General features: G+C 48.0%; 1 protein-coding gene across 2 annotated transcripts in view; it reads left to right on the forward strand.

Annotated features, from left to right (window-relative positions):
- The window catches only part of LOC145353814 (protein CBFA2T1-like), a 124885-nt gene that overhangs the window by 20732 nt on the left and 84358 nt on the right, over positions 1-19795 (forward strand). Inside the window, exon 1 of one of the 2 annotated variants that reach the window (XM_080204643.1) lies at positions 18691-19028. The exons of the other annotated variant lie outside the window; for it this stretch is intronic. The gene's annotated coding sequence lies outside the window, so the exon portion shown is untranslated. Of the gene's footprint in view, positions 1-18690; positions 19029-19795 lie in introns of those variants that run through there. 2 annotated transcript variants of the gene reach the window in all.

A 19795-nucleotide genomic window follows, 5' to 3' on the forward strand; every position in this document is an offset into this window, starting at 1 on the left:
ATAGAATCCCTATTTAACAGAAAGAGGCCATTTGGCCCATCGCGTCTGTACTGACCACAATCCCACCAAGGCCCTATTTCTGTAACCCCATGCATTTATGCTAACTAATCCATCTGACAATAGGGGCAATTTAGCACGGCCAATCCACCTAACCCGCGCATCTTTGGACTGTGGGAGGAAACCGGACCACCCGGAGATACGGGGAGAACGTGCAAACGCCACACAGACAGTGGCCCGAGGCCAGAATTGAACCCCGGTCCCTGGCGCTGTGAGGCAGCAGTGCGAACCACTGTGTCACCCAATCTTCAATCTCTCTTCTTCAATGTCTATTGTGTCCACCACGCAGCCAGTGACCCCTAGCCAGAGTGTGGCAGAGAGAGAGAGAGAAGCAAAAGATTTGGATGCCCTGAAATACTTGGCAGTACTCTTTGCAAGTGTTGCTATGTAGCAAATGCAGCAGCCAGATTTGTGCACAGCAAGATGCCAAAAACAGCAGTGGGACAATGACTGGATAGCTGGCTTTCTGTGGTGGTTGTCAAGGGATTTATTACAGCCCAGGGCACGGGGAAGAACACATCTGCTCCTGTTCAAAATAGTGTCATGGGATCTCTTATGAGAGGACACACGGGGGCCCTCAGTTTAACATTTCATCTCACCCAGCGCTGCACTGGATTGACAGCCTAGGCTCAGTGGTCAGGTCTCTGAAGTGGGAGTTGAACCCACAACCTTCTGCCTCAGGAGCACCCACAGAGACATGATTGACAGCAGACATCCCAGAGCCAGATAAAATGGACCTGGGGGAACAGTGCCTCTGGAACTCTTACTGCCGGGAGACAGAGAGAGAGAGAGACAGAGATGGAGAGAGAAGTTTTATTCTAACAGCTTGAGTTTCAATTCAAGCCCAGAAGCAATAGGATAATGGGCCGGCACGGTGTCACAGTGCTTTGCACTGGTGCCTCGCAGCGCTGGGGACCCAGGTTCGATTCCAGGCTTGGGTTGCTGTCTTTGCAGAGCCTGCATGTTCTCCCCGTGTCCGCGTGGGTTTCCTCCGGGTGGTCTGGTTTCCTCCCGCAGTCCGAAAGACGTGCTGGTTAGGTGCATTGGTCATGCGCTGGGGCGTGGTGACTAGGTGATTTTCACAGTAACTTCGGTGCAGTGTGAATGTAAGCCTACTTGTGACACTAACAAATAAATCATTGAATCTCTTCAGTGCAGAAGGAGGCCATTCAGCCCATCGCGTCTGCACCAACCACAAGTCCTATTCCCGTAACCCTACGTATTTGCCCTGCTAATCCCCCGACACTTGGGTCAATTTAGCATGGCCAATCAACGTAACCCACACATCTTAACATAACTCAATGTATAACCCACTTTATTCCTTGTGCGCAGTTCTTTAATCTAGTTAGCCAAACTTCTGGTGTTTTCAGTGGAGTGGGAGTCAACTATCCCTGGAGCAGAGGAGGAGGGAAGGAAAGGTTGAACATTGAGATTCCTTTCCTGCTTGTTGTTGACATGTTGAGTGTGAAAGGCAGATTGTGACTTGCCCTCCTGGCTGTGTGAAGCAGCCCCATCAAAGCTGCTCTGTTATTATTCCACCCCACAGAAAGACGGAAGGTATAAGCAGCAGTTCGGGATGAACCAGGTGTTGACGCTCGGCTGTGCAGCTGTGACATCTGCAGAAACAGGTGTGAAGCTCTCTGGCGCTGTTGGCAAAATCTGCTTTGAGCTACCAGAGAGAGAGCACCTTTGAAATCGTCAGCAGCCCCGACAGGTGTTTACGCGGCTGCGGTAGGGGTACATTCAAACAGGCCGTCCATGGAAAAGAAAGTACATTTTTTTTTGTAATTAACTGTTTCGCAGTAATATCTGCAACCATGCCCCTCCCCACCCCCTGCCATGTATAGATAGACAACCCTGATGGTTAATGGTGTTGCAAGCTTGTGGGTTGTTGCAATTACACAGAAACAAAGAGTGGAGAAATGTGTGCGTGTATGTATGCATGTGTACGTGCATGCGTGCATCTATGTATGCGCGTGTGTATGTGTGTGCATGCATCTGTGTGTGTATGCGTGTGCCTGTGTGTGTATGCATGTGTGCATGGGTGTGTATGTGTGTCTGTGTATATGTGTGTGCGTATGTGTCCGTCTGTGTGCGTATATATGTGTGTGCCTGTGTGTTTGAATGTGCACGTGAACATCTGGTTGTGTGCGTGCATCTGTGTGTGCGTGCACATGTGTGTGTCTGCATGTTTGTGTGCATTTGTGCATATGTGCATGCGTGCATGCATGCATGCATGTGTGTATAGGGCATTGGTGAGGCCGCAGCTGGAGTACTGTGTGCAGTTTTGGGCGCCGCACCTGCGCAAGGATATTTTGGCCCTGGAGGGAGTGCAGAGGAGGTTTACTAGGCTGATACCGGAGTTGAGGGGATTGAGCTATGAGGAGAGGCTGAATAAACTAGGCTTGTACTCGTTAGAGTTTAGAAGAATGAGGGGAGATCTCATTGAGACGTATAAGATGATGAATGGGATGGATAGGATAGAGGTGGAGAGACTCTTCCCGCTCAAAAAAGACAGTAGGACTAGGGGGCACAGCCTCAAGATAAAGGGGAGGCGGTTTAGAACGGAGTTGAGGAGGAACTTCTTCACTCAAAGGGTGGTGAATCTCTGGAATTCTCTGCCCGTTGAAGTGGTGGAGGCTGCCTCGCTAAATATTTTTAAGAAGCGGGTTGATGGGTTCTTGATAAGAGAGGGGATTAAGGGTTATGGGGAGAGGGCGGGAAAGTGGAACTGAGCTACAACAGATCAGCCATGATCTTATTGAATGGCGGGGCAGGCTCGAAGGGCTAGATGGCCTACTCCTGCTCCTATTTCTTATGTTCTTATGTGTGTCTGTATATGCGTGTGAGCGCGCGTGCGTATGTGTCTATGTGTGTGTAAGTGATTGGGCTCAGTTGTGATGCTTCTTGTGGTTAAATAGCCTGCCAACACCTCACTGACTGGGCTCCCAACCAATACTTGGGAGGGTGAATGGTAACAGCAAGCCTAATCATGCATTCCTATAGCACCTCTCACAACCTCGGCACTTTACAGCCAGTGAGGTAATGTTGGAAGGCCAGTCACTGCTGTACTGTTGGAAACAGGACAGCCAATTTGTGCACAGCAAGCTCTCACCAGTAAAACCTTTAAACGATCCTCAATAGGTATGTGGCATCAGGCTTAAAATGTATTGGGGGAAGACAGCACAAGCATTTGTCATGCAGGGTATATCACCCTACCCCATCCAGGTGCAAGACTCTCACACAAATCCCTTGTAGGTTTGCTGCACACAGTTCCTCTCGACCATAATTTAAAAAAAGCAAAGCAAGAATTTCCTTTAGATGGCACCTTTGATAGCCTCAGGATGGCCCAAAGTCAATGAAAAACTGTTGCAATTTGGGAAAAATGGCAGGAAGGTTCCATAAACAGCAATGCAATGGTGACCAAATTATCATTCTTGTTTTGGTAGTGGCATTTTCTCTTTTGTCGGAGCTGTTGGCCGTGGGAAGAGATGTCTGTCATGGTCTTGCCACTGTCTTTACGTGCCATTCTAATCTGTCTCCCATTGCTGGTAGCTATTCCTACCAGGAGACCAGCTGTCACTATGCGTCACACTCGTCTGTTTTGTGCCATCCTCACACATCCACTGTAGCTCGTCTGTGACCGTTCTGTGACATCCCTCATCCCGCTGTGCCTCGGATCAGTCTCTGTCACCTTCCACGTTGCCCTCTGGAAGGGACCTGCAGAGCTTTGCAAGTCTGACCAGACTGTAGTAATACTGATATTTTCTTATCCGGATGTCACTTTTCAGAGTCCTTTTTGGTCTTGTAATGTCACGCACCTCTTTATTGGTATTATGGTCTGTTTATGTCGGTATATACCATATATGTGGTATTATTGCCAGGCTATTAATCCAGAAACTCAGCCAACGCTCTGGGAACCCGGGTTCAAATCCCACTACGGCAGATGGTGGAATTTAAATTCAATGTAAAAATAACTAGAATTAAGAATCTACTGATTACCATTGTCGATTGTTGGAAAAATCCATCTGGTTCACTAATGTCCTTTAGGGAAGGAAATCTGCTGTCCTTACCCGGTCTGGCCTACATGTGACTCCAGAGCCACAGCAATGTGGTTGACCCTCGGAAATGGCCTAGCGAGCCATCCAGTTCAAGGGCAACCAGGGATGGGCAATAAATTCTGGCCCAGCTAGTGATGCCTACATCCCAACAATGAATAAAAAAGAATATAGAACTTTTAGCACCTACATTACAAAGGTCTCGATTTTTCTTCCACTGGTTTCTATATATTGTCCAGTTTTCTGAGGCAGACAGGATAGAATGTAGTTTTAGGGCAGGATTTTCCAGCTGCACTTGTCCCAAGACTGGAAAGTCCCGTTCGGGGTCAATGAACCTTTGCATTGTCCGCCCCCGCCCGCTACGATTCCCGTGGTGGGCGGGATGGGAAAATTCTGCTCCTGGTGATCGAATGAGTTTTTTTTCCTCCTTAGAAATCATAGAAGCCCTACAGTACAGAAAGAGGCCATTCAGCCCATTGAGTCTGCACTGACCACAATCCCACCCAGGCCCTATCCTCATATCATTTATCCACTAATCCCTCTAACCTACACATCTCAGGACAATTTAAGCATGGCCAATCAACCTAACCCGCACATCTTCGGACTGTGGGAGGAAACCCACGCAGACACGGGGAGAATGTGCAAACTCCACACAGGCAGTGACCCGAGACGGGAATCAAACCCGGGTCCCTGGAGCTGTGAAGCAGCAGTGCTAACCACTGTGCCGCAATGCCGCCCTTGTTACAACCTTTGACTTTTCTTGTTGGTAATGCAACCTTCATCTTCACAAAATTACCTCTGGCTCTCGCTATCCTTCTTCTGTCGTTGGCACTGCAGTAGCCATTTTCCGTCAGTATTTGTCTCTGAACGTATTTTAATTTTTTTCCCCTCAGTGCATTCTTGCTTCCACTTAGATGATATCACAGGGTGCCAATCTTCAAGGAAGGTAGCTGGGGACACCAGTTCTCCCATAGTCATAGGTGTTCAGAGGTGACTGTCAACTCTGCACCATTTCAGCACAAACTCCTAGGTTACAACCCCCCTCCCAGCAGTACTGAGGCAGACTCCTGCAAAAAATAGTACCTCTGACAGTGCAGTACTCCCCCAGCACTGTTTTTGAGCGTCACCCTAGATTAGGTGCTGAAGCGCCTGCAGGGGTATTTGAACGTGGGGTGGCAAGTCAGTCAAATAAGGAGAGGCTAAGTTGGTTAAGACTGCACTCATTGGAGTTTAGTAGAGTGAGAGGGGATCTCATTAGAAACTTGGAAGATTCTAACAGGATTCTAACAAAGCTGAATGGCAAGTGAGGATGAAAAGATTTGCCTTTTTGCAATGCCTTTCACAACCTCGGGATGTCCCAGAGCTCTTCACAGCCAATGAAGTAGCCTTGTTGTGGAATCACTGCTGGAGTGTAAGTTGTAACTGTAGTACGGCATTGCAGGAACCTGGGATCAAAACCTACTGTAGTCACTGTTAGTGTCCAGCGTCAAAGCTCTGCGGGCCTCTCCGTCAGGCCACACAGGAACAGGAAGGAGATGCTTCTTTCAAGTACAAAAAAGGAGAAAGTATTTGGTCAATGTTACAAGCAGCCAGCCGTGAGGTTCAGGCTGCAATTCACCTTTGATGCTGTGCTGATATTTGTAAAGTCTACGAAATTCCACTTTTTTGATTTAGAGCTCCTCGCAATCCATCAAGCGAGAAACACCATCGTTCATGGCTGGTTACTTATTCCCCCTCGTCTCCCATTTCATAAACATATCACTCTGCTTAAAGACCTCTGCCAAGTGAGAACTAGAAAAAGAAACAGTCCCGATTTTTGAAGCTTTTCATCCCATCTGCCCATTTGAAATGATTCAGAACAACGTTGCAATGCCAAATCCTGTTTGCGCCAAGCTTGGGGCACAGTCATGGCTCAGAGTAAGCACTCCCGCCTTTGATTTGATTTATTATTGTCATATGTATATGTATTGGAATACAGTGAAAAGTATTGTTTCTTGAGCGCTATACAGACAAAGCATACCGTTCATAGAGAAGGAAAGGAGAGAGTACAGTCGTAGCTAGGGTGTAGAGAAAGATCAAGATAGGTCCATTCAAAAGTCTGAGTGACGTCAGTAGGGAAGAAGCTGTTCTTGAGTCTGTTGGTACATGACCTCAAACTTTTGTATCTTTTCCCCGACAGAAAAAGGTGGAAAAGAGAATGTCTGGGATGCATGGGGTCTTTAATTATGCTGGCTGCTTTTCCAAGGCAGCGGGAAGTGTAGACAGAGTCAATGGATGGGAGGCTGGTTTGCGTGATAGACTGGGCTTCATTCACGACCTTTTGTAGTTCCTTGCGGTCTTGGGCAGAGCAGGAGCCCATACCAAGCTGTGATACAACTGAGAAGAATGCTTTCTATGGTGCATCTGTAAAAGCTGGTCACTAACTATTTAAGTCAGAAATTTGAGAAATTGACCTGGGTGAGCATGTGGCACGCCGGAACATTCTATGATTCCCACTCCGGGTGCCTGAGCACAAAGGCTGGACTGACAATATAGCATTGAGGGAGTGCAGTGCAATTGGAATGAAGAGGGTGGCATGGATTTTGGACCTTCTGTCCTCCTGGGTAGAAGTTTTAAGTTTTAAGTTTATTTATTTGTGTCACAAGTAGGTTTACATTAACACTGCAATGAAGTTACTGTGAAATTCCCCTAGTTGCCACACCCTGGCACCTGTTCAGGTACACAGGGAGAATTCAGCATGGCCAATCTACCTAAGCTACATATCTTTTGGGCTGAGGGAGGAAACTGGAGCACCTGGAGGAAACCCGTGCAGACACCTAGAATCATTGAGTGTTAGAGGTTTACAGCATGGTAACAGGCTCTTTGGCCCTACTTGTCTATGCTGCCCCTTTTCTTTTAAGCCACTAAGCTTGTCCCAATTGCCAGCATTTGGCTCATATCCTTGTACACCCACCTTACCCATGTAGCTCTCTATATACAGGGAGAAGGTGCAAACTCCAGACAGACAGTGACCTGAGGCTGGAATTGAACCCAGGTCCCTGGCGCTGTGAGGCACCACCGTGCCATCCCTTTGCTCTGCAATGTTCAATGTTCAACCATTGGTTCACCAATGTCCTTTAGGGAAGGAAATCTGCCGTCCTTACCTGGTCTGGCCTACATGTGACTCCAGAGCCACAGCAATGTGGTTGACTCTTAACTGCCCCTCTGAAGTGGCTGGGCGAGACATGCAGTTCAAGGGCATTTAGAGATGGGCACGAGATGTTGGCATAGCCAGCAATGCCCACATCCCATGAACGAATAAACAAAACTCCAGCGCTGCTCTATGGAGATGTCTTTTTTTTGGACAAGGGTACACTCACCCTCCCCGCAAAGCTGGATGTGAAAGATCCAATGGTACTCTGTTGCAGAAACCAACAGAATTGTCCACCGGGTGCTCCGGTTTCCTCCTACAGTCCAAAATCTGTAGGTTAGGTTGATTGGCCATGATAAATCGGCCCTTAGTGTCAGGGGGACTAGCTGGGTAAATACGTGGGGATACGGGGATAGAGGCTGGGTTGATTGTTGTTGGTGCAGGCTCGATGGGCTGAATGGCCTCCTTCTGGACTGTGGGGATTCTATGATTCTACGAATAATGATACAATAGATGATTAGTTATAATTGGGAGAGAGGAACAACTGCGTGGCCATGTGGAAAATCAGGGAGTGGAGCTAATTTGTGGGATTACACGGGCATAGAGCCTGGGTGGGATTGTTGTCAGTGCAGGCCTGATGGGCTGAATGGCCTCCTTCTGCACTGCAGGGATTCTATGATTCTGTGAGAAGCAGGGGTGTTCTCCCTCTCGACAACACCTATTATCTTACATCACTTTTTAAAAAATAAAACACGATTTGGACGTGTATCTCATTGATGTCTGTGGAATCTTGCTGTGCACAGATTGTCTGTCCTGTTTGTTGTATTGAATGAGTAACTCCACCTCATTAATATACTCCACTGGCTGTAAAAGGCACTGGGATGCCTTAAACCCATGAAATCCAGCGTATAAATGCAAGCCTTTGATTATTTTACACCAACAGCGCGGCGAGTGAAGGGAATGCTTAGAACGTGGTCGGCAACGCGCCCGCGTCTTTCAAGGGGAACTGTCAACATCGTGGTCTAGAAGATGCTCGCGGTGTGAAGCGAGAGCGGCGATCGGGGAGAGTGCCCAGCTCCTGGAACAGATTCCAGCTCAGTCTGGGAGACAGGAAGGGGGAGGGTCGGCACTGGTGGAACACTAATAGCTCCCAGCAGTGCTGGGAAGCCAGACTTTGCGGAGCCAAGGACTAAGTTATTGGAATGCCGAGGCTCGCTCCTCGCCTTCCTCTCTTCCTGCCTGCCAGCCATTTGTTTTCCAAGTGATGGTTTCATCAGAGGAGCTGGGGGGGGGGAGGGGGGGGGGGTGGTGGCTTTGGCCAAGACTGAAGGAATGGGGATGGCCGTGGCGGGCGGGGGGGTGGGGGGGAGCGGGGGGGTGTGTGTGTGCTGCTGTGCGAAGGGGGAAGAGAGGGGGAGGGGGGAGAATGGGGGTGGGGAGGAAGGAGGAGATTTGTGTGTTTATAAATCTCTTTAAATTACTGTCTCGGAAGGAGCAGATCGCAACAGAATTATAAACTGGAGGGATGGGAAAGCAATTAAAAAAAACACCACATCTCCTGGATTACAGGAGCCTGGAAAACAAAACTAATGTTAGCAAAATGAAGTGAAGGCTGCGAGGGAAAAGTGTCAGCCTCTTCCCTGCCATCAGCGATGACCCAAATTGATTTGTGCCTTCCCCCCCCTCCGTTATATTTGGAGCCAATTCCCCATTTCGGGAAACTTTTGATGTACGGTCCTGTTACCGGACTCGTAATCCAGAGTCCTGGACCCGTGGCTCCTGGCACAGTGATTAGCACTGCTACCTCACAGTGTCAGGGATGCTGGGTTCAATTCCCGGTTTGGGTCACTGCCTGTGCAGAGTCCGCACATTCTCCCTGTGTCTGCTTGGGTTTCCTCCGGGTGCTCCGGTTTCCTCCCACAGTCCGAAAGATGGGCTGGTTAGGTGCATTGGCCATGCTAAATTCTCCCCATCAGTGTACCTGAACAGGTGCCAGAGTGTGGCGACTAGGGGATTTTCACAGTAACTTCATTGCAGTGTTAATGTAAACCTACTTGTGACACTAATAAGCAAGGTAAAAGGTTGTGAATGTAGCCCAATCCATCACGCAAACCAGCTTCCCATCCATTGACGCTGTTTACACTTCCTGTTGCCTCGGCAGATCAGCCGAATCTCAGGCACCCCGGACATTCTCTCTTCCACCTTGTGCCATCGGGAAAAAGATACAAAAGTCTGAGGTCACGTACCAATCGACTGAAGGACAGCTTCTTCCCTGCTGCTGTCAGACTTTTGAATGGACCTACCTTGCACAAAGCTGATCTTTCTCTACACCCTAGCAATGACTGTAACACTACACTCTGCACTCTCTTGTTTCCTTCTCTATGAACGGTATGCTTTGTTTGTATAGCGCGCAAGAAACAATACTTTTCACTGTATGTTAATACATGTGTCAATAATAAATCAAATCAAACGTTAAAAAAACTGACGGGGAACTTGTTTAACTTTTCTCTGACCTCATGCCTGTGTTTTTTTTAAACTTCTCTCACCCTGCCCCGCTTCTCCCAGGATTTTTTTGCGCCCATTTTGAGTTTTTGCGTTTTGTGCGGGCAGCTCCAAGTTCCAGTCATCAACGCGCATGGGCCTGACTAATATAAAACATCTGGAATTAAGAATCTACCGATGACCATGAAACCATTGTCAATTGTTGGAAAATCCATCTGGGTCACTAATGTCCTTTAGGGAAGGAAATCTGCCGTCCTTACCCGGTCTGGCCTACATGTGACTCCAGAGCCACAACGATGCTGTTGACCCTCGAGCAACTAGGGACAGGTAGTAAATGGGCCAGCGATGCCCGTGCCCCATTAATTAAAACAGAAATCAGTCCTGGCAAACACATGTGGTTAGCTAATGGAGAAGCCATGTAGTTTGATCCTGGGCAGAAGAAGTTTCTGAGGTCCCACCAGCTCTCTCACTGCCTGTAGTTCAATACTGTGGCCATGCACCTTTGTCAAGCACACTGTACCACACGACACGCTGTGATGTGATTCACATTGCTTGTGAATACCAGGTAACTGAAAATTCAGGGCATTAAGACAGATCTGAAATTAAACGTTTGCTTGGGTTTTCAACAAAATAAGTGGCTCCCGGACTGGAGGAGGTGAATTTAAAATCGAACAGAGGAAGAGTTGAAGTTCACTTGTATTTCTTGCCATGCTTCATGTCACCGCCCCCCCCCAAGGTGTCCCATTCACCACCAACTGTGTACAGCTGCATTCAGAGTCAGAATGAACAACTGAGGTTACGCCTATAATGGGGCTCATTACTCTAGAAAGAGAACTCGGGGAGGGCGGGGGTGACCTGCTAAGATCTTGCAGTAAAATGGGCAGCACGGTGGCACAGGGGTTAGCTCTGCTGCCTCACAACGCCAGGGACCTGGGTTCAATTCCGGCCCTGGGTGCCCACGTGGAGTTTGCACGTTCTCCCTGTGTCTGTGTGGGTTTCCTCCAGGCGCTCCAGTTTCCTCCCACAGTCCAAAGATGTGCAGGCTAGGTGGATTGGCCATGCTAAATTACCCCTCAGTATCCCAAGGTGTGTAGGTCAGGTGGCTTAGCGGGGTAAATACATGGGGCTACAGGGATAGAACCTGGGTGGTTTGCTCTGGTGGAGAGTTGGTGCAGACTTGATGGGCCGAATGGCCTCATTCTCCATGTCGGGATCCCATGACTGACAAGGTAAATGGGAGAAGATGTTTCCACCTGTGGCAGACACAAGACTAAAGGCCGTACAAATAAGATGATCACCAATAAATTCAATTGGGAATTCAGGAGAAATCTCTTTACCCAGTGAGGGGTGAGAATATGGAACTCGCTGCCGGAAGGAGTGGTTGAGGCGAATAGCACAGATGCATTTTAGAGACAATTAGAGAAGTAATGAGGGAGAAAGGAACAGACGGTTATACTGCGATGAGGCGAGGGAGTGGTCGGAAGGGGCTTGCGAGAGCAGAAACGTTGGCAGTTGGGCCAAATGGTCTGCCTCACTGCTGATTCTGCAGAATATTAAGTTTGTAAAATGCATCGGGTTGGATGCAACTGTTGGATGATTTTCTCACACGTTGGTGCCAAGGTTTACTGTGCCCTACATAATAAATCATTTTTATATACAATTATTTCATTTCTTTTTAAAATTCTTTAGAAGGGAGATAAGCAACAGAGAACCCTGTGTACCCTTGTTAAACGCTAACAAGTGTGAGATCATAAGACTGTAAAAATATAGAAGCAGAATCAGGCCATTTGGCCCAACAACCCCATAGATACGTGGGTTAGATTAATTGACCAAATTGACCTTAGTATCAAGGGATTAGCAGGGTAAGTGTGTGGGGGTGTGGGAAAAGGGCCTGGGTGGGATTGTGGTTGGTGCAAACTCGATGGGTCGAATGGCCTCCTTCTGCAATGCAGGGATTGTATTCTATGAGTCTGCTCCACCATTCAATCATGGCTGATACGATTCTTATCCTTGTCCTCCTGCCTTCTCCCCGTAACTCTTGATCCCCGTATTGATCAAGAACCTATCTATCTCTGCCTTAAAGACACTCAATGAGCTGGCCTCCACAGCCGTCTGTGGCAAGAGTTCCACAGATTCACCACCCTCTGGCTGAAGAAATTCCTCCTCACCTCAGTTTTACAGGAGTGTCCTTTCACCCTCAGGTTGTGCCCTCAAGGTCTAATCTCTCCAACTAGTGGAAACATCCTCTCCATGTCCACTCTATCCAGTCCTCTCAGTATTCTGTAAGTTTCAATTAGATCTCCCCCACCCCATCCTTCTAAACTCCATCAAGTATAGACCTAGAGTCTCAACTGTTCCTCATATAAACCCTTTATTCCAGGGATCATTCTTGTGAACTTCCTCTGGACCCTTTCCAAGGCCAGCACATCCTTCCTTAGGTACGGGGCCCAAAATTGCTCACTGTATTCCAAATGGGGTCTGACCAGAGCCTTATACAGCTTCGTCAGAACATCCCTGCCCTTGTATTCTCACCCTCTAGACATGAATGCGAACATTGAATTGAATTGAGGGAACTGAAGTTTACTGACCCGCTCAGGACAGATAAAGGGCAGGATTTTCCTGCCCCTCCGCAGTGTGTTTCACGGTGGCGGGAGACAGCGTGCCTTCCCTGACAGAGGAATCTTACAGTCCCGCCATTGTCAAGGAGGCTTCCCATTGGGTGTACCCCTCGCTGATGGGAAGTCTGCAGCAGGGAGGCGCTGTTGGCAAGAGACCGTACGCTACCGCGGGCATGAACGGCAGCACGGTTTTGGCAAAAGACCTAAACGAAATGTGGGCCGGTCTAACGCGTTGCACTTGGATCAGGAGGGTCGAGAAGTTGGAGAAAGATTTTCTTGCCACAGTCGCTGAGTCACTGACTTGGCAAGAAGGAGCAAAAGGACAGCAAGAGAAACACTTTGAGATGAAACATAATCCATGCCGAGGTGATTGGAATTTGTAAAAAGCGTGACTGTCTCTGGGCAAAGTGTTCAGCAGATCCTGCTTAACGCTGTTTAATTTGTGTTTACATTGGAAATAAACCCGCTGGTCTTTAAATGATGCTGTGAATGTGAAGAGAATACCAAAGGCATCCGCAAATGCTGCTTTTATCTTGAGCTCTTTCTCCCTTCACACACACACACACAGACAGTCACACACACCCACTCACACACTCTCACACACACACACACACCCACTCACACACCTACACACTCTCACACACACAGTCACACACACACACACACACACACCCACTCACACACCTACACACTCTCACACACACAGTCACACACACACACACACACACTCACACACACAGACAGTCACACACACCCACTCACACACCTACACACTCTCACACACATAGTCACACACACACACACTCACACACCTACACACACACACACAGACAGTCACACACACCCACTCACACACCTACACACTCACACACACAGTCACACACACACACACTCACACACCTACACACTCTCACACACACAGTCACACACACACTCACACACCTACACACTCTTACACACACAGACAGTCACACACATCCACTCACACACCCACTCACACACACATACACACACACACACACAGACACACTCACACACACACTCACATGCACACGCACACACAGACACACACACTCACGCACTCACACACTCTCTCACACACACACTCACGCACTCACACACTCTCACACACACACACACAGGCACACACACACACTCATACTCACATAGACACACACGCACGCTTTCACACACACAGACACACACATATACACTCACACGCTCACACAAACACACTCACACACACACTCACACTCTCATACACAGTCACACATACACTCACACTCACTCACATACACATTCACACACTCAACACACACACATACACACACAAATAGACACACGCACACTCACCCTCACACACACACTCACAAACACATACATACACACACACACTTACACACTCTCATCACACACACACACATACACACTTACACATGCACACACACACACACATACACACACCCAAAACCACGCACACTCCCCCGCCACCTCTCCCCCGCTGCTTTTACTGTTCATTGTTTGCTCTGTTTATTTCCACCCTGAGAGCTGCCTCTATCTGTGAGATGGAGCTATAGAAATGTAAATGATTGCCATTAACCTATGGCAAGCATCTCAATTTCCTTTGGGTGCTGTTTTAACCAGGGCTGGAACCTGTTCATGGATTCATACCTCCACTAATTCCAAAGAAAGACTTGCACTTATACAGTAGCTTGAGTGACTTCAATGCTCCAAAGTGTTCTTACAGCCAATGAAACAGCTATTCAAGTGCTGTAATGCAGGAAAGCCGTCCCCGCACAGCAAGATCCCAAAATCATCAATCAAATCTGCTTTAGCTGCTGATTTAAATTAAGTGTGTTCTTTCTGTTGATTTGATTTGATTTATTATTGTCACATGTATTAACATACAGTGAAAAGTATTGTTTCTTGCGCACTATACAGACAAAGCATACCATTCATAGAGAAGGAAAGGAGAGAGTGCAGAATGTAGTGTTACAGTCATAGCTAGGGTGTAGAGAAAGATCAACTTAATGCAAGGTAGGTCTATTCAAAAGTCTGACAGCAGCAGGGAAGAAGCTGTTCTTGAGTCGGTTGGTACGTGACTTCAGACTTTCGTGTCTTTTTCCCGATGGAAGAAGGTGGAAGAGAGAATATCCGGGATGTGTGGGGTCCTTAATTATGCTGACTGCTTTTCCAAGGCAGCGGGGAGTGTCAATGAATGGGAGGCTGGTTTGCATGATAGACTGGGCTTCATTCACAACCCTTTGTAGTTGCTTGTGGTCTTGGGTAGAGCAGGAGCCCATACCAAGCTGTGATACAACCAGAAAGAATGCTTTCTATGGATGCATCTGTAAAAGTTGGTGAGAGTCGTACTTACCAAGTCAGTTGTTCACAAGATGCAGATTATGAGACCGCATTCAACCAGGCCCAGGCTTGGAAAAACCAACACAATGCGTCTACTTGTTGGATGTGATTCAGTGAGTGGGCAGCACTTACTAAACAATCCTGATTGTGCTAGTAACTAAACTAACAATCAATTTAATAGAATCGTACAATCCCTACAGTGCAGAAGGAGGCCATTCAGCCCACTGAGATAATGAAGCTCGCAACGTGGCTTATTTACTTGCTCGAACTGATATTACATTCATACTCAGGGATTCACTCTGCAAACAAAAGGAATATGTTCAAGCCCTTTTCAATTTCCCAGAGGGATTAGGGAGCCTATAGTTCCCCATTGCTTTCATCATGACAGTGCCTCAGCCAATCAGGGTTGACTTGCTAACCAATCAGCAGCACCCTTTTCTCTGCAGTATAAATTGTTGCAGTCATTTGAAACTTGGCATTCATGCATTTGTCCCGATGAGCACACGTTGAAAATCTTTGGCAACATGTCCCTCTTTCCAGCAAAACTGAAGGGATAAATGTTGGCTGGGACACCGGGGAGAGCTCCCCTGCTTCAGATAGTACCATTGGATCTTGTGTATCCAGTTGAGAGGGCAAAGAGTGTGGCACATCTTTAGTACTAAGCTGGAGTTTCAGTCCAGACTTTTGCTTACATCCCATAGAGCAACTTGAACCCACAACCTTCATCAGAAAGGGAGAGTGAAATCTTGAGTTCGAATTGTCTCTGTTGAAAATAATCAGAGAATCATTGAATCCTACAGTGCAGAAGGAGGCCATTCGTCCCATCGAACTTGCACTGACCACAACCCTACCCAGGTCCGATGGCCGTAACCCCACATATTTACCCTGCCAATCCCTGACACTAAGGGCAATTTATCATGGCCAGTCCACCTAACCGGCACATCTTTGGAGTGTGGGAAGAAACTGGAGCACCCAGAGGAAACCCATGCAGACATGGGGAGAATGTGCACACTCCACACAGACAGTGACACCGAGGACGGAATTGAGCCCAGGTCCCTGGCGCTGTGAGGCAGAAGTGCTAACCACTGTGCCACCCCATCATTTTAATCACTGGAAGAAATTGGTCTCATTTATAGTGCAGTGTCTAAAGTAAAAAAGTAAAGTTTATTTATTAGTCACATGTAAGGCTTACATTAACACTGCAATGAAGTTACTGTGAAATTCCCCTACTCGCCACACTACGGTGCCTATTCGGGTCAATGCATCTATCCAGCACGTCTTTCAGACTGTGGGAGGAAACCGGACCATCCAGAGGAAACCCACACAGACACGGGAAGAATGTGGATACTCCACACAGACAGTGACCCAAGCCGAGAATCAAACCCAGGTCCGTAGCACTGTGAGGCAGCAGTGCTAACCACCGTGCCGTCTATTGCACAACCGTAGAAGGGAGAGAATAGAGGAGGGAGAGAAGGTTGGGTTCCACTACATCAGAGGGTTCCTTAATCCAAAAAAGGGTTAAAAACCACTGGCGCTTCCTGTAACTCCCCTGAGGGCCTGCTTTTCACCTGTGAAACACAGTGCAAGCGACTAGCAAGGGACTCAGATATTTCACAGGCACATCTCCATGTCCCGCCATCTCTCCAGCCCGGGGCTGTAGCTGCACAATAATGCTGTGAACCATTGTCTGCTCCTTTCGCCCATTGCCTGATGCTGAGGTTCGGGGATGGAAGGGGCAATAAAATCAAGGTGGCTAACAGGATTTGATTGGTCAGACATGAGGAAGTGACTTCTTCGGGGAGAAGAAATTCACAATGCCAGGGCATCCAAGGCTATGGACTGTTGGGCGGCACGGTGGCACAATGTTTAGCACTGCTGCCTCACAGTGCCAGGTACCCGGGTTCGATTTCTGGCTTGGGTCACTGTCTGTGCGGACTCTGCACATTCTCCCCGTGTCTGCGTGGCTTTCCTCCGGGCGCTCCAGTTTCCTCCCACAGTCTGAAAGACAAAGAACAACGAAAGTTACAGCACAGGAACAGGCCCTTCGGCCCTCCAAGCCTGCACCGACCACGGTGTCTGACTGAACTAAAACCCCCTACCCTTTCGGGGACCATATCCCTCTATTCCAATCCCATTTATGTATTTGTCAAGATGTCTCTTAAAAGTCACTATCATATCTGCTTCCGTTACCTTCCCTGGTAGCAAGTTCCAGGCACCAGCTATCCTCTTTGTAAAAAACCTGCTTCGTATATCTCCTTTAAACCTTGTCCCTCGCACCCTAAAACTTTAAGTTCTGGTCAGGTGCATTGGCCGTGCGAAATTCTCCCTCAGTGCACCTGAACAGGCACCGGAGTGTAGCGACTAGGGGATTTTCAGAGTAACTTCGTTGCAGTGTTAATGTAAGCCTACCTGTGACACTAATAAATAAACTTTACACTTGAATGCTGGTAAACAGGATTAGAAAGGTTTCACTTTGGCACAGTTGTGATGGGCCGAAGGGCCTTTCTCTGTGCTGTATACCGCTGTGATGTGTGGACACAGTTTTACGATTAGAGCTAGTCCATCCAAAAATGAAATTGGGGTTGGCAACAGTGATTAAATGGATTCCTGGCGGTTTCATCATCTGACCACACCCCACGCTAAAGCCATTGGTCAGCCAACACATGCATCGTGGTGACCTCTTGCCTTCCTTTGACAATTGGAAAGCAAGATGGCTCTTTATCCAATGGATGATTCTTGACTCCTAACCAAACAACTTCCTCTCCCCTCCATTTTCTACAACTTTCTATGTGACAGAGAAAAATGTTAACGGAAAACATTAAAAAAAATACCTTTCTTCAAGGATTGCACACAGCAACATCCTGGAGATTGACAGAATCCCTACAGTGCAGAAGGAGGCCATTCGGCCCATCGAGTCTCCACTGACAGCAATCCCACCCCCAGGCCCTATCCCCACAACCGCACACATTTCCCCTGCTAATCCCTCTAACCTACACATTCCGGGACACTAAAGGGCAATTTAGTATATCCCAATCAACCTAACCTGCACAGCTTTGGACTGCGGGAGGAAACGGGAGCACCCAGAGGAAGCTCATACAGACACGGGGAGAATGTGCAGACACCACACAGACCTGAGCTGGGAATTGAACCCGGGTCCCTGGCACTGTGAGGCAGCAGTGTTAACCACTGAGCCAACCGTGCCCTCCCTGAGGGAACAATTGGAGTTTTAAAGACTAGATAGGTTTTCTTGAGGTAGGGCTTTCCATGGTTGTAGATGCATAGGGGGAGTTACGGAGACCCTGCATACTAGTAGGGGCTGAGTGGCCTGCAGACATGAAACAGGCCCCTTCAGTGTATCCAGTTTTAAAGCCGCGAAGGGGTGCAGAATCCATGAGCTTCTCCTTGCCCTTCCTGTCATTGTCCAGGAGGTTACTGAGGTCAGCGCAATGCCTCCCTCACCGCTCTGGCTGGGACGGTTGTACTCAGCGCGGCTCCGGGCTTGTGCCTGGGATTGTACCTTCATCTTTTAGGCACAGGAATGGGGTGGGAGGTGGGGGGGTGGTCGTGTGGGCTGCTTGTCCCACAGAAGAGTCTGTAAATAATTCTTGAAGGAAGTCTGCAAAGCCTAAGTACTTGCAAAAAGAACCAAGAGCCCCTCTGTTAAAAAGACTGGGTGGATTGTGGCCTTTGAAAGGAAACCCCTTAATGATCCAGGGAGAATAGAAAGTATTTGAGCAGTTCATTCATTTTTTTTTTAAAACTGTGGCCCAGACAGTTTCACAGGAGAAAGATGCTCGCCTGCAAATGAGGTTAACATGTTAAAGGGATCAACGTCTAGACTGCAGGGCTGATTGGCTGAGGTATTATGGAAGGGGGCATGTGTTTAGTGACATCACTTTACCAACGAGGGCTTGGAATGATATGTATTTGTCACAAGGCAGAGACTGGAGCATATGGAACTGGTCACTGCGACTACGCACAGGATCCATCTGGGCTCCATCTGCACTGTATGGTCCAAGCTTCCTGATATTTACAGGGAAGGTGGCGGTGGGAGAGGCGGGGGAAGAAAGGAGGAATTAAAAAAAGAGGCTGCTGTTTTCAATGGCTCACAGATGTGATTCTCAACACATGCTCAACATATGCAAGGGAGGAAGGCGAGGAGCTGGTTACAAGACCGCGCTGAGAGCAGCAATGAGGAACAAAACTATCTCGCTTCCGTAGACCTCTAGATATTTCAGGGGGAACATTTTTGACGTTTTGAAGGCGGCTAATTCTGCCCTCAAGGGAGACTGGCGAAAGGTAAGCTTTCAAGTCTTGTGGGCTTCCTGCGGGGTGGGTTCCGCACTACCTTGTGGCTATGTAGCAATGCTATTACACACCGGTAAGATTACACAGAAAAAAAACAATCTCCCAAATAATAATAACGATGCAGAATTTGAAGGAGTTGCCTCAGATTCGTGCGTAAAGTGGAGAGGAGGGCTGGCAGCAAAAGTACTCTGAATTATTCCTTGTTACGAGGCTGTTTTTTTTTCTCTCTGTGTGTGTGTGTGCAGTTCTGTATAGTGGATCCTAATTAAATCTCTCTGTATTCTAATCACTTGGGAGATGCAAAAGGGGGAGGGGGAGGGAAGGAAAGCTTAAGCCCAGGGAGGATTTGATTTTTTTTTCTTTCTTTCTGCAGCTCCTTTGCCTGAAGGAGCTGGATTCCAGGTGATTTGTGCAGGATGGAAGGAGCCGCTTTCTGCATGTGTGAGCTTACCCGACTCCCTCCCCAGACACCCCAAACGGTGACCTTTTAGACCTGAGCTACGCAGCTTCAGTGGAGGGATGGTTAGGGGTTGTGGGGAATCGTAAAAAGGGGAGAGATGAGCGACGTTCCCGCTTAAGGAATCTTATCACAATTCACCATTTCTTTTTAAACTGTTGCAGTTTTGTTATTGATGTGTTCGCTGAGGGGGTCGCGGTGTCAGCGTCCACTTATCTCGCACCAGACTTTCCCTTCACGCTGTAGATTCTTTCCCTTTTTCTGAAGTTGGGTCCTGAGCAGAGAACGTGTCTGGAACTGT

Source organism: Carcharhinus amblyrhynchos, chromosome 16, assembly GCF_965287045.1.
Source record: "Carcharhinus amblyrhynchos chromosome 16, sCarAmb.v2.hapA, whole genome shotgun sequence".
Lineage (NCBI taxonomy): Eukaryota > Metazoa > Chordata > Chondrichthyes > Carcharhiniformes > Carcharhinidae > Carcharhinus > Carcharhinus amblyrhynchos.